Here is a 15,694-nt window from a genome sequence, read left to right as displayed (position 1 = left end):
ATTCCTTTGTACAGAGCACGCTGGAAGATCAAGTTACTCTACTCTGAAGACTTTTCCCGACGAAAAACTGCTAAAAGATTTCATTTCACGATTACCAAAAAACGAAAACTAAATTCAATCAAGCGTAGTGATCCACTGGATTGAATAAAATCCAGAATAAATACAAAGGATTAAAAGAGTTTAAATAAAAATTTTAAATAGTTAAAACATAAAACTACATTTTCATTTCACTTCGGTTTCTCACAATTGACTCAGACAATTTTTATTTCAAAGACCCGCAGTCGAATAATTACTTACAAATATTTCAGATTAATCGTAGGTGTAGAACTAATCGAATAGTGTGAGTTCTCCAAGGATCGATTTGAGGACTCAAATGTTGTAAAATATAATGATCCAGGTGAATAATTAAAGTCGACTTTAACGACACGATTTCCACACGACTTTCCCCATCGCAATTGCACACCCGTTCCCAAGATTAATGATAACCGGGACCAATTGAAAGGGCCAAGTCGAAATTCCATTTGCCAGCGATCAAGAGTAGACAAAGCAGTCCTCGTCTGTTGGAAAGAGACGAACCACGCGAACGCAGCTAATTAGAGTTCGCCGGGACGGTCTCCATCCGTAGTCTACGGAAACACGCCTAATTATACGAAACCGAAGCAACAAAACTTGCGCGTTTCAATTCCGGGCAAGTTTCGCCCCCGAAATTCGACATTAGTTCTGTCCGCGCGCCCGTAAATTCTCCGTCTCCGGATCTCGGAGATTATTCCCAAGCAGGGATCGTTGCTCGTACGCGACTGCGTGCCGAAATAGCAGCTGGCTCCCATCACAATGCGCCAAAACCGTAATCTCTCGCAATAAACGCGTGCGATAGTGCCGGAGCACTCCCTGCTCCGTCGTCGTCTTCGTCTTCGTCTTCGTTTCGTCCGTGTTGCTGCCGGGACCGTCTTATTAAATAACCGCCGATATGCTGCCGGGGACACTCCGAAAAGTTACACACAGGAATTTTAATTTTCTGGCAAATTAATTCTGAAACGTCCGGCCCTGTTCCTGCAGTCTACAAAATGTTGCGTTGCGATCTATTCCAAAAACTTTGTACAAGCATTCCGAAATACTTCATATCACACACAAAAGACTTCTACAAGGACCGGTTCGTTGTTTAATTCTATGTAAAATTTTTTAAAAATTGTGTCAGGCAAAACTTCACAGGCACCACGAAGTTTTGCATGGCTTCGGAAAAATGGCTGCCGTGTCTTTCTAGGTTAAGATATTTGCCCCAATTTTTCAGAAAATACTATTTAAACGTCACACAACAAAACGTATATATTGTACAAAAAAAAATTTGTCGTGGTTCCCCTATTTTCCAACCGTTCAAAACTGTGTAACTCTATGCAGATGTAAGTGGCTTTGGGGAAAATTGAAGCTTCGGATTCTTTGAATTGAAGAATGAAAAAATATTTTTAGTCACCCTTGTTCGTGGAGGGTGAATTCGGGACCGAAGCTCACGTGCAGGGCCAACTTTAAATTGCTGCTACGCGCCTTCGCCGGTCGCGAACTTTCATCGGCTTTCATAAGATACATAACTTAGAAAGTACTCCTCGGCCTGGCTTTATGTGTGCTCTCGGCGGCGATGATCTCGCCGAAATTACCGTCTAACGCGCCGCCGTCGTCCTCCGAGCTTCATGCAAGAACCATTCTGCGGGTTTCCGTTTGTTCGGTCGAACCACCGTTGCTACGTCAACGAAAAGACTCCCCCGCCGACACGCGACGACGCCCCCGGAAAATTTCGGCGGACGACCGGAAATCACTGCCGCCTGGAAAATTTTAACGACCTTCCAGCCGCCTTCGTAAAAAGTTGCATGGATTCCGACCCTGGAAAATTCGGGGACGAGTGTTCTTGCTGCTGAAACCGCTCACAGGAAGACGGAAAAGACGGACGTGTTAATCTCTGCTGGAGGAAGGCTGAGGGATCAAAGTTTTTTAACGCGGACGATTTAGGGTGGGTAACTTTTTGGAAACTGGTGGTCCCGAGGGTGGGAAAATCGAATGGAAAAATTGATACCGCGTGAGACATTTTGGGACGAAGTTTTATGGAAATGTGGATAATTTGTAGACTTTGTATTTTCAGGATGGAAAATTAAGGGTGAGAATTTTTGGGGTTAATGTCCTCCGAGAGGGGGAAAATCGAATGGAAAAATTGATACCACGTGAGACACTTTGGGACGAAGTTTTATGAAAATGTGGATAATTTGTAGACTTTGTAGTTTCAGGATGAAAAATTAAGGGTGAGAATTTTTGGGGTTAATGTCTTCGGAGGGTGGAAAAATTGATGACACATGGTAAATTTTAGGACCAAGTTTCATGGAAATGTGGATTGTTTTGTAGGCTTTGTTGTTTTAAAGGAAGAAGATTAAGGGTGAGAATTTCTGGAATGAGTCTTTGGAAGGTTCGTGGAAAAATTTCTTCTAGTTGTGAAGTTTTAGGACGAAAATTTATAAAAATGTGGTTCGTTCGTCTGATTCGTTGTTTTGTAGTAGAAAATTGAGGGTGAAAATTTTCAGGGTGAAACCCCTTGTAAATTGGAAAATTCGAACACTAAAATTGATGCTAGGAGGGAAAATTGTAGAACGAAGTTTTATGAATAGGTAGAAAACTTGTAGACTATACTTTATTGGGAATGGAAGTTCTGAGGGTGAAAAGTTTTCAGATGAATTTCCTGGGACGATGAAGAAATCGAATATGAATATGAAAAATTAATATTATTGGGAGGGAAATTTGTAGAAACTGTAGATATTTTGTAGGATTTATTAAATTAGGGGATGGAAAATTTATTCATGATGAAAGGGGGAGAAATCCCTTTGAAACAGTATGAATTCTTTTCATTGTGAGAAAAGGGTTTCAAACAGAGCGATGTAGGGTGTGTAATTTTATAGAAAATAGAAATTACAGGGTGGCATTTCAAATTTCCAATCGATTAACAATTTATAAAAATTTCTTACTCACAATGAAATCCATGTAACGGTGCAGAAGATGCTAACAATGTTCCTTGGAACAAGAGATGAAGTTGTAAGGGCACAAAGTTTCGTGTTACCCTTGAATACCTAAATAGTGGTAAAATTAATATTCTTAAATGAATTAATGGTTGTAACTCGACACTGTTGTTTCCCCAAGCATTTTCATCAACTCCCCGAGTGATTCTTAGAAGGATTTCTGGGGAAACCGTGTCAGTGAGAACAAAGTTCTCTTCTGTTCAGAACCGACAACCACTGAATATGTATGGACACGAGACTTTCCTGTCGTCGAGGTTTTCTAGTCGGCGAACTTCGCGTCTAACATTTCGTGTAGAGTTCCCTATCTATTAAAAACTTTCGTCGCATTCATTTCCCTCTGCCCGCTTCTTTTTTCCATCCCTGAATTTCCTATTTAATAATTTGTACACTTAAAAGGGTTCCGTAGAAAGTTTTTCGTCGTCAGAACATCTACCGTTGAACAATTTATACTCCTCAAATATTCCGGACTGGGATAAAACTGATCACACAACGGATTCCCCATCCCGAATGCTCTGACGTTGTTAAAAAATTACGTCCTTCAAATTTCTCGCTTCACCGGATTCTCAGCTGCAAGATTTTCCACCCCTGTGTATTTTCTATCTTAAAATTTTCATCTCGTAACGTTCCCGAATATTGAAAACCCATCGTCATCGTAGACTGTAATTTTTATCGAACAATTTTTTCAAACAAGTTTCGTTCTTACACACCAAGAATTTCTCATTTCCCCCGAATATTGTAAAAAAATCCCGTTCCTGAAGATCTTCATTCTGAATCCGTGTAATCCCGAGTTATTCACCTTTTTAGACTTCGTTCTTGAAAGTTCCGAGAAGGCATGAAGTTACACTCTGAATTTTCCATCTACCAAGGACTGGTCCTATATAAAGAGTATGTATCAGCAATCCCTTTAAAAAGGTTGAATTCTTCAAGTATTCCAAACGTCCTTCTAATGAAACTGGTGTTTCAATTTCCCATCCACCGAGAAGAGTCCATCAAGAATACTTTTCTCCAAATTTGCCATCTTTCAACCACCAAAATATTCTTCTCTGCATCCTAGAAATATTTTTAAAAATATTTTACTCAACACAAATAATTAAAAAATCCTCGAGATCAGAGGGTGGTACCTTTCCAGCAAACAATCCCCACAGACTCTGTCTCGGTAGAAGGTTAGGCTGAAATGTGGCCGTAATCGGCGAGTAATTACTCAGTATTAATTGGAAATCGTTTGGGTACGGGTAAAGAAAGCCGGGATTTGATCGCGGGGGTTGCTGTCGAATCTACCTCGTAAGGCCAAAGGTCCCAGGCACTTGAAATTAACTGGATATTGAAATTAATCCGTTCTGAATGACCCGAGGCTCATCCATCTTGCCAACGAAACTACACAGCAGGCAAACACCCCCGAAACTCAGCCCCGGTCGATTTTCCACCGATGGCGCGGCGAGTTTACGCTCATCTTGGGGCTACCGCTGTCAAACCCTGCAGCCATTACCCTTCGCAACCTATTCAATTACCCGGTTCCGCCTATTAAACTAGACGAACAAAGTAGCACCACTATATATATATGTACGGATATATAGCAACCCCCTGGTGTCTTTCGGATGATCTGCTACCACGTCGATTCCGAATTCTCTGCGCCGCTGTCTCTTATTAATTTTCAATATTGACAGGGACCAGTTAATTTGCGGGCTTGATTGATTGCCGCTTGCTTCGGGCCGCTAGGAACACGAGCTCTATCGTTTAGGATCATTATTTCAGCCATTTGGGGGTCAGCCGGAGCTAATGGCCTGGAACGACCTCCAAAAATCCGAAAAAATTCAGCTTGCTTTGGTACTTCTTTTCCGAAGATGAAATTGCGACCGACCTTTAATCGTTTAGGAGTCGAAATGGAAAATGTGAATTTTTTAATGAACTTATTGGATGGACTACTAAATGATCCACTAGTCTGTAATAATTACTTCCCAATCTTAATAAGAATTATTTTCGTTTTGAGAGATTCATTTTAAAAAGTTGAAATTAATGTCCATAAACCTTTCAAAATAACAACTGCTTCTAAAAACAAAGAAATGCACAGATGACCCAAGAAATCCTTTTACCAGGAATTAATAACCTCAATAAATCAAATGATGCACCACAAAAGTGCACAGAAGATTGAAAAAAGATAAAAAAGTATCGAACAAAGGGATACGGAGGGAAGGGATGTTCTTTATAAAAATTGAAATTCATCGATATCGCTCCATATGGAACGGCCCTAACGAATGCGGGTTTGCATTGAAAAATAGAGGAGTCGTCCAGGGGTGGAACTTTCTCTTTCTCTCTTTTTCTCTCTCTCTCACTCTCTCTCTCTCTTTGTCGGGAGAAGTTTTTAATAAATATTCACAATAAGGAATACGCAAACACGCCACTTTTATCTTCTCGCGACGCGGGTGTCCTGGTTTCGTAGTTCGGACCCGGTTTCAATAGAGGAGAGGGCAGCGTTCGAACGGGGACGATTCGATATCGGGGCTCGAGAGCCGGCAGCGTGATAAACAAGTTTCGCGGAAAGTTTGAATTAAAGGGGCCATTGTGCTCGAATTAAAAAAGGAGCACGGATAACGCGCGCCCGCACAGGAGGAAACTATCGGCCCGAGGAATTTCTTCTCGCGGCTCCCGAGGAGATATCGTTGGCTGGCCAGTCGTCCAACCGTGAACGAGATTCCCTTGGCGACGGGTGTAGAACGTCATCGAACTGACTCTGCACCTAGAGAAACTGCAAAAGGTTTCGCAAAAAAGCTCGGCAAACGTGTAGAATTCCCCGAGCGTTGTAGAATTGATGCTGCGGGGCGAAAAGGTTGCAGACGATTTTAGAAAATGCATTGTATTACACAGGGTGGTCGACCACAGGTTGGAGAAAATTTAAGGGGTGGTTCTCCGTGGCGATATAAGACGAAAATGAAGAGTAAAAGAATTGCTATTTCGGCTTCATTTCTTAGTTATTATCAATTAAAAATCCGCCTGAAATGCGGCAACCCGCACAACGTAGGTGTACATACATCATAGAGGCGCGCGACGTAACGTACATCTCTGTTGACCGGGTTGCCGCATTTTGGGCGGATTTATAATGGCCAATAACTAAAGAATGAAGCCGAAATCGCAAATTTTGTTATGCCTCATTTTCGTCTTATATTGTCTTGGAGAACCACCCCTTAAATTTTCTCTCACCTGTAGTCGAACACCCCGTAGAATTCAAATTAATAGGAACTCATTGTATTTACGTGGCGATCGACGTTAGAATTGTAGAGAATACCAGAACGTTAATAAATTTACATGGAAAACTCTAGGAACGATGGACTGAAACTGTAAATAACAACAAAACGTCAACGCGAAATTGCAGATCGAATAACTGCGCAAGGCTCCGCGAAAAATGCACCGAGACTGTGTAAAACAGCACAGCATCGACGTACTGACACAGCAAACGATTCTAGGAGAAACGCATCGAACAGAGAAAAATAAGAGAACGTCATCAAATTGACGCTGCGAACCGAAGAAACGGAACGAACTCTATGAAAAATGCATCGTGACTGAAAAGTGCAACAGAATGCGTTTGAATTGATGTTGCGAGTTCAGAAAATATATATGATCCTGCGAAAAATGCGTCGCAAATGCGGCGAACAATGGCGCGTCATCCGAGTGACACTGCAGATCGAAGGAGTGCAACCGATTCCACAAAACCTGCGCCGAAACTGCGAATAACTGGACTGCGAACTTTGTCCCTTTAGGACAGAAATGAATAGGCCAAATACAAAAATTGAAAGCACATTAGAAGAATTTAAGGACATTTAAGGATTATCTTGTTACAGTTGATACACTCTTGTTGCACTTTTATTTAAATTTCGTTTCTCGCAATTGACTTGGACAATTATTGTTTTGTGCGAATATCCGTAGTCCCCTAACAACAGATTGTAGATCGAAGACTGGCGGCCAATTCCAAGCGCAGGGCCGAAAATGCACAATACCATTGTTCTCGCAGGGATATTGCTAACTGAATCGGCGATAAATGTTTGCGTCTCGCGCGCGTGCGTTTAAGCACCGTGCACGCGTCTGACCAATAACGGTTATTTCCACTTGTGGTAATGTTTTTCGCGTTCGTTTCGGTCAGGCGATAATGAGATCGATAATCGCGGCTGGCGCTGCGAGGGCGATATTTATTCCGAGTAGAAACGGAAGACACTGGTCCGACAGAGCGTTCTGCGAAGCGTTCAATAAAATTCGGGATTTTTCTCGAACTGGGTCGACTGTAATTTAACAACACCCGGTACGTGGAAAGTTGTTTCGCACTCGATCGAGAATGCTCACAGCGCTCTCTCTCTCTCTCTCTCTCTCTTTCTCTCGCCAGACATTTTTATATACGGATTAATTTACGGCTGCTTCGAGAAGCAGCGCGCGGCTGATCGGTAGAAGTAATTACGTCAACGTCGTTAAAACGTCAAGTTTTCCTGCAAGGACGCCATGCGCCGGTCGAAAGCGCTTCGGCAAAGTTTCCGCGCGCGTAAAACACGGGAATGGCCCCGAAACGATCAAACGTGGACATAGCGAATGCGGAATTCACTGCAACGATTTCGCATTAGGTGTATCGAGTGCAGTCGAACGAATTCTGGTGATAAGAGAAAAAAAAAAACTAGAGCGTATGCGAAACAAAATTTGACCAAAAAGAACGCCCGTCGAGGATTTATGACCTAGCGCGCAGGATCCTCGTTCAAGATCTCCATTTTCATCGATTATGCTGCCAGAAACTAGATGTTTACTCGAGATAAAAGTATAGTAAAATTATCATAATATTTTCGTCGATACACACGTTTTCGTTTTATGAACCATGCACGCCATACGTGCATAAAGGTGTTATTTATTGCATTGGATTAGCAGTTTTACATGTGCGGCTACCGAAATGAGCATATTAGCCGAGATTTGAACACGAAAATGCAATTTTTCAGTTTTGATAGATGAATTGAGTTTGTAATGGTATTCGCAATGTGTACTGACGGCGCTGTTACTTAACTTTTCTGTTTTATGCACGCATACTGGTAATTTATGTATGTGTACTCGTGTTTTATGTACGTACGTTCGTATTTTATGTACGTGTACATTCGTGTTTCACGTATTTTATGTACGAACGACTGTGTTTGTTAATTTTAACCTTCCCCGTGCAAATTGTCCGATTAAACTTTTGCTTGATTTGTAAATCCTTCGTTCGTTATCGTTGTTACCTTTACCGATTCATTTTAACAATGTTATTTGTTGTGCAAGCGTACCTGGAGGCGAGAGGATGATGATAACGTTTAAACGCCACCTTTGTTTTTGCGCTCGTCATTGAAAATATTTACAAAAATTCCACGAACGATACGCATTCGTGCAAATTAAAGTGTAAAATTGAAAATTGGGAGAGTCGCAATCCAGTAAACATTTTATTTTCCAATTAAAATTAAAATTCACGATGCTTGCAGCAATTTGAAACGGCATTCATTCACAATCAAAATTGCGCGGACGAAATTTCAACCGGAGAGCCGAACGATGTAATTCAGAAATGTCGATAACAAGACTACCATTGCAATGGGAATGACAATGATGTAAATAAGCCGGTACACTCGATCACAGCTACCACAATCACGGAGGATCGTACAGTAATAGTTCGAAAGAAAAATGAAGCAGTCGGAAGACTGATTGTTTCCGGAGATTAAGACAAAGGAAGTTTCGCCGTGTAAAAATGATTAACGGTGTAAGTTGCAGAACGGTCTCCTGGCGGAAAGCGATATATTGTCGCAGTAATAACGGCCCCGGTATCGACAGTTGGCGCACAGGATTTCCAATAAAAAGTCTCCGGGGATAATTCGGATTGATCGCGTGTTCGTTAACTGGCCGGCTCGATCGATCCAAATTAATGCAAATGGAGCCGGCAGCAGTTTGATCAGTTTACAGGGGCAGAGCCGCGGCAGTAGCGCCGGTACGTTATAAATCAGACCTAACAGCATCGGATCCGAACGTCTGACATAAGGACGCTTAATTGCCAGGCCTCCTGGCATGTCGCGAGATTCCACCTTAAGACAGCGATATTCATTGTTTGTCCTTCCACCAATGGGACGACACGCCGGACTCGTTTGCCGTCCAACGATCTGCAAAACAAATCAACTGTTGTGTTTATTTTTTTTTTCTTTATTTGCCTCGTTCGAACGACACATTTCAATCTGTCGAACGCGGAAAAAAGCCGTATTTGCAGCGTCTTAGTCGCAGCATCAAAAAATATGAAAGCAAAAACAAGCCGGACGATTTTTCGAAAACAAACAACGTTTACACGGTCGGACTTCGCACGGTGGGTGGATTAGTAACTGTTTTTTGGTTGTTGAGGGAAATTGTTGTTGGAGGAGAGTGGAAGGGGAAGGGGAAATTATGTTTTAGTATGTAAATAATGGTGGCCGTTGATACTTTTCATGAAATCGTAACAGTCAATGAAACAGATGTTTCAAATTTAACTAATAAACAAAGAACTTGAAATTAAAAAAAATTATATTACTGATAACAATGTTTCGAAAGAACCATATCCAAGGAATTTTATATAAAACGGTATATTTAAAACTGTTATAAACAAAAATTATGATAATACAACGTGAACGTCACAGTGGAGGTCATTTCAAGGACATTTGTACCAACTATCGTTTAATCAACACTTTTCCTCGCGAAATTCAGAGTGTTATTACCTGAGATAGAAGAAGTTCAGAATTTACAAGAAATACTTAATAACGAACCGGATACTACTCTTTCAGGCGCCATACTGTCCCAAAAATCGTTGATATTGCGCCCCGGCAACGCAAAAAATGGCAAACTCGTCGAGTCCCGTCGCAAACAAAGTTTCCTCGTTCGACTGTAGAAATTTCTTTGGAAAAAAAAGACGCCTCGAACCCGGGGGCGAACGGTTTTCGATATTCAGTCGCATCGTCGGCCATCTTTCTTTTTTCTGTTTTTTTTTTCGTCTCCGTATCTGGTCGCGATACGCGTGCAGGAAGGCGAGGGACATTCAGCTTATCGCCACCGTTCGGTTCTTTTTGTGTTCGTTGCTGGTACTCGTATTAGACGCGGATTCAATGTGGCTCTATGTAACGGGTGACCCACGACTCGTGGCACTCCAGTCATTTTTTAAACGGTGCTGCACAGTCCCCTGCAATTTTCGATCGTTTATCAAACCGGAAATCGAGGCGCGACCATGATTTATAGGGTTCCTTTCGAGCTGAATGGCAGTCGCATTAGATGTGGATTCGGGATAACTGTACCGGGTGTTCCGAGAGTTAGGGCAACCTAGTAACTTTTTCTAACACTTCTATACAATATATTGCTATTTTTAATTATTCATTAGATCGGAAATTGTCACTCCACCAAGATTCGTACGGTTCTTTTCGGAATTCAATGCAATTCTACCGGGTGTCCCGCGAATCACGACGTTCTAGTCACTTTACTAACACTTCGACATAGTAACTAAAATTTCTGAATCTCAAAAATTCTGATTCTCGTGTTAGGAGTGGATTGAACACAACACTACAGGGTGTCCGGAAAATTGCAGACTTCTAGTAATTTTTCTAACGCTCCAGTAAAATAATTAGTTCTCTCTCTCTTTCTCTCTATTCAACTCTAACGGGTGTCTGGAAAGTTTCGGCGGTTCATTAATTTTTCTAACGCTTCAGCAAAGTAACTCGTAGCTCCGCGGTCGGTTATCAGGCCGGAAATCAGGGCGTCCGAGGCTTATTCGGTAAACACACCCGAACGTTGCCAGGAATCCCTCCGTGTTTGTCCAACCCGTCCGCGCCACGTCTGACCTATGCGCATAGAAATTGCCATGTAAGCGGCGCAGAATGGCGGGTAGTCAGTCGCCGGACGCAGATTTAGATTAGGCACGGATTAGCCCTGGGAAAACTGCTATCTACCGGCGCCGCGCCGGTTCCGCTCTCCACATGCGATATCCGGCTGCGGATACGTCGAACCGCGTCACGGATATTGCTCAGACGACATCCACCCATCTACCCGCCGCATCCCTCATCCCCCATCCTTATCAACCCCCCACCCCCACCGCCGGACATCCCGCAAATTAACTCATGAAAAATGTGGCCCCATCGTTCATCATACGGTCATTTGGGCTTGATGCCTCGTCAAGGGACGAACCGGTGAGTTGATTATACTGGGTGTGCCGGAAATTGCGATGAGGTCGCCTGAGTGGCTGCATCAAGGCCGAAATATATTGCGGAAGCTCCCTCGGTTAGTGGTAAATATCCTGCGGACGTTTAACCGAATTAATATTTCTCATATTTCTCTGCTGCTGCGAAACTGGATTTTATTTATAAAAATTATTAGTTGTGAATACACTTGTTCTATTATTTTCTGAGAGTCTTTGAAAGCCCACGAGAATATTTATTTTAACAATTACATTACACACGCAGGAATAAAATCTGTGCAATTTAATTTCGTTGGTATTATTTTATTATTTTCTGAGAGTCTTTGAAAACTGTGTGTATGCAATTCAAGGTTTAAATAAAATAAATAATCTAAAGTCTATCTAATTTAAATAAATAATATATGTAGGTCTAAATAAAATAAAAATACTATAATAAAACATAATAAAAATACTGTAACATACTACGCAACCTACTATTATGCAACAATGCGATTCGAATGAAATACAGCACCCCACTATTTCGCCGGATAAAAATGCGGAAGGATATTGGAAACTCATTATGGATATACGGAAACCAGTACACTTCCTCGATCTGCATACAAATAGTAGATTTTTGGCGAACCTAATATAATGCGATATAACTCCTCAGTCTTTGATTTACGAGAAAATCGTTTTCGTGATGTTTTAAGCTCCGATTGTTCTTTATCTGACCGAACTAATAACTTTCGCGTGGAACAGATAGCACCGATAAAATTCATTAGCGTTCTCTCGGTCAACACTTCCAGCAAACACGATGCTCTGTGTTGTACTGCGGTTATATTTGTGTATATCGCCAACCGGAAATGGTTTTCTCCTTTCAATCGCCTTGTTTCGTTTTCGTTGTAGAGATTGTTGGCCAATAAAGCACAAATATTGGCTTGGTATGCACGATAGAGTTTCTGTCTGACCGTTGCAAGCTGTTTCTACTTGCAGGGAATATTATTTCTTTTCTGTCCGCTACAGGAAAGTCTGCTGTCTGTATATTATTAACTTTCACTAAATTATTGGGCCATTCGAGGGACAGTACGAGCACGAAAAGTTTTGTTAGTAAAAAATAGTCGGTTTTCACTTTAACATCTAAAATGTTTGCTGTACATGTACATTTTCGTAAATGATTAATTAAATAGTTTCATGAACAACAATTTCACCACGTTCCTCTGTGAAAAAGAATTTTATGTGAGCCCGTTTACAACATTACAAAACTACAGTGCAGAAGAATCTGCAAAATCATTTCCCACGGAAAAAATTTGCATACCAATGAAAGCAAAAAACAACAACAAATGGAACAAATTTAAACTAACGAGCTCTCTCCTGTTTCCTCAAGCTTGAATTTTACAACAAGCGAAGAAAATATAACCCAGCAACAATTCAATCAAAGAGGAAAGCAAAGCAAAAGCAAATCTCGAGTAACTCGATCCAAACGGAATAATTATAAAATATCACGGAGAGCTATGCTCAGTGAGCCAGAATATAAGCTCGCGACAGAATAACTCTGAGAACTAAGACGCGACTTTATGCCGGACGAAAAGGTATACAACGAAGGTTTCGTCACGTCAGCGATGCAAAGGAACGTTCTCGTCGGGCCTCAAATTGGAACACCGTGTCTGCGAACACCGGCGCCCTTTGATCAGCGTAAACAGAATCGAGGAGTTAGATTGACACCGTGAAAATTGTGCGGTTTCGTGACATTTTGCGGCCCGCTTAGTACAGGCGAGCTCTGACCAGAGTTTCCGCAAAGTGGTCCTTCGCTCCCTTCAAGGGGGCATTCCAGCATAGCGTGTCCGAAAGGTCAATTCAAAGACTGGGACAATTCATACAATTCCAACTTTAAATTTCTGGAGATAGTCGCAACAATACAGGGTGTTCGACTACAGGTGGGAGAAAATTTAAGGGGTGGTTCTCCATGACAATGTAAGACCAAAATGAAGAGTAAAGGAATTGTAATTTCGGCTTCACTTTGTAGTTATTAAGAATTCAAAATCCGCCTGAAATGCGGCAACCCGGCCTACAGAGGTGTACGTTGCGTACGTCATACAGGCGCGCTACAGTCACCTATCAAGTGACAGATACTCCGCGTACCTCGCAAAATGTCACCTGGCAAGAATTCGGCGTGTAAACCGACCGATTGGGTCATTCCACACGCATATTCGGTTCTGGCCGAATTATTGGCTAAAGTGTGTGACGTCAAAGCCTAACCGTTGGGTGCGACCCCTTTGATACGTGACTGTCGCGCGCCATTACGACGTAAGCATCTCTGTTGGTCGGGTTGCCGCATTTCAGGCGGATTTTTAATTGACAATAACTACAAAATGAAGCCGACATCGCAATTTTTTTATGCTTCATTTTCGTCTTATATTGTCTTGGAGAACCACCCCTTAAATTTTCTCCCATCTGTAGTCCAACACCCTGTATAATAGAAACTAATCGATCTCAAATTTTGCATAAGTCTTCAAGAGATGTATAATTATCGTTCGGAGGGCACAGGCATGTCAAAATATTTTTTTTTCTAATTTTCACAGCCTCCTGGAGGCAAAAAGTAGATCTTGACGAACAAGGTTGCATTCAAAGTGCCAGCATTTTTCTAATTTTTAATACTCCTCTTTCCTTTTTATACTGACCACAGGCAAAGCCATACCGAATCAGAATCGGACGAACCTTTTTACCCGAGAGGAGAAAAATGTACTCTTCTTTTGTGCACCGTTTGCGTAAATTATTTTTCAACAACGAAATTTGTGATTACTCTTCAGGGAGCGTGTGGCAACGGAGCTAGTGTAACTTTTACGGAATTTTCCTGATAAATTTGCAAACACCTGTGACAGTGGGGCTCTTAGGAAGACTTGTTCAGTTTTATGGAAACCCGTGTCCGGTGAGGAACGGCCTCAGCTGTAATTTCGTGGAAAGTCGGTCGAGAATGGACCGTGTAACGGAGAGTACTTCGGAAAATTGACCTGTTTGAAACTCCTTACATCGAGGAGAAGCGCGGCGAACCACTTTTCAAGGCTTTAGCCGGCGTACCTTGGTCTATAACCAGCAAAAAAAAAATTAATCTTCCGACGGTTAAACTTCCGGCAGTTTACTGCAAGCAACGGTGCTTGCATTTTCTTAGGGAACACTTATTAATATCGCCGCATTTTTGCTCTTCCCCTTAAACAATCTCCCTTGTCCGGGCGCGATATTGTACTTGGCTGCGAGATTTTAAATTGTCCAACTTTTCGAACAAAGTCTGTTCACCTAACTTCACACATTTTTTTTTTTTATTTTTTTGACATAACTGGAATCTCCATGCAATTTCGGGATCAATAAATTCGTAAAACGCGGAGAAGCCTGTATATACTGACGCAATAAACTGAATTATTAGCTGTACAAATTAATGCGTAGCACGTTCTTCATGAAGTAATATGTATGAATTATTCATTTTTAATTTACATGAATTTAAAATGCATTCTGCTCTTTGAAATAAAATTGCATCGCTTTGTATGCATTCGCTGCATCTTACGAGTAATTAATGAATCTTCAATATGCCATTTAAAAATTCAAAATAAAATTACGATTGATTGTAAAAGCCACGAATTAATTTGTACACCTAATAAATTGACAGAGTGAGAAATTGTTCATAATTAGACTACGGATTATTCGCATTTACGATAAAAATGAGATCGGATTCAAAGCGGTAATTTAAAGAATTTAAAAATTGTGTTCGTTTCAAGTCACAGAACTGTTTTAAAAAAGAAATAAATATATACGTAGCTCGTGCATCTTGCAAATTAGTACAATTTTTATTTGAAAATTCACAGTTCATTTAAATTAAAATTCGCCGAGCTTAGAAGTCTTGAATAACAATTTGAAGGGTCGAATATAGTCGTGGGGTAACAATGGAAGCGTTAATAAAGGGTGTCGCCATTTTATCTGGAAGCTCAGGCCTTTTTCGACGATCCCCTAAGCAAGATCGTTCAGTTGCATTTCATTAACCGGTTTATCAGGCTCGGTGGCGGACGAGAGACTGGTACGAATTTACCGCAAGGGGGGGAGGGTGGAAAGAACTCCGTAATTCGGGTTAATCACGCATTGATTAACTGCCGGCAATCGATCCACATTAATGCAAATGGAGCCCCGGCGCGGTCGGATCGCGTTACTGGCTCTACCAGCCGCAGTGCTACCGGATCGTATAAATCAGACTTAACAGCTTCGAATCGCCTACGTCTGACGTACAGCCTGCCAAACTTGACCCTCACCTTGAAAACGTTCACGTGAACAAGGCCTGATACCCCCGAGGGGGCAAACCTTTCATGCAATCGATTTAATCGACATTATACCCGGAAGTTCATTTCAACACCCCGTCATCGGCGACGCCATTGTTCATTAATTTTGACTGCGGATCTTCATGCACCACAAAATGTTACTTTTACGATAATATGAAATA

General features: G+C 41.6%; 1 protein-coding gene across 9 annotated transcripts in view; it reads left to right on the top strand.

Annotated features, from left to right (window-relative positions):
• The window catches only part of LOC143354414 (venom dipeptidyl peptidase 4), a 345,338-nt gene that overhangs the window by 285,096 nt on the left and 44,548 nt on the right, over positions 1-15,694 (top strand). The gene's annotated exons all lie outside the window — the stretch shown is intronic.

Source organism: Halictus rubicundus, chromosome 5 (genome assembly GCF_050948215.1).
Source record: "Halictus rubicundus isolate RS-2024b chromosome 5, iyHalRubi1_principal, whole genome shotgun sequence".
Classification (NCBI taxonomy): Eukaryota; Metazoa; Arthropoda; class Insecta; order Hymenoptera; family Halictidae; genus Halictus; species Halictus rubicundus.
Note: the sequence above shows the minus strand (reverse complement) of the source record. Positions and strands in the feature narration are given on the sequence as shown.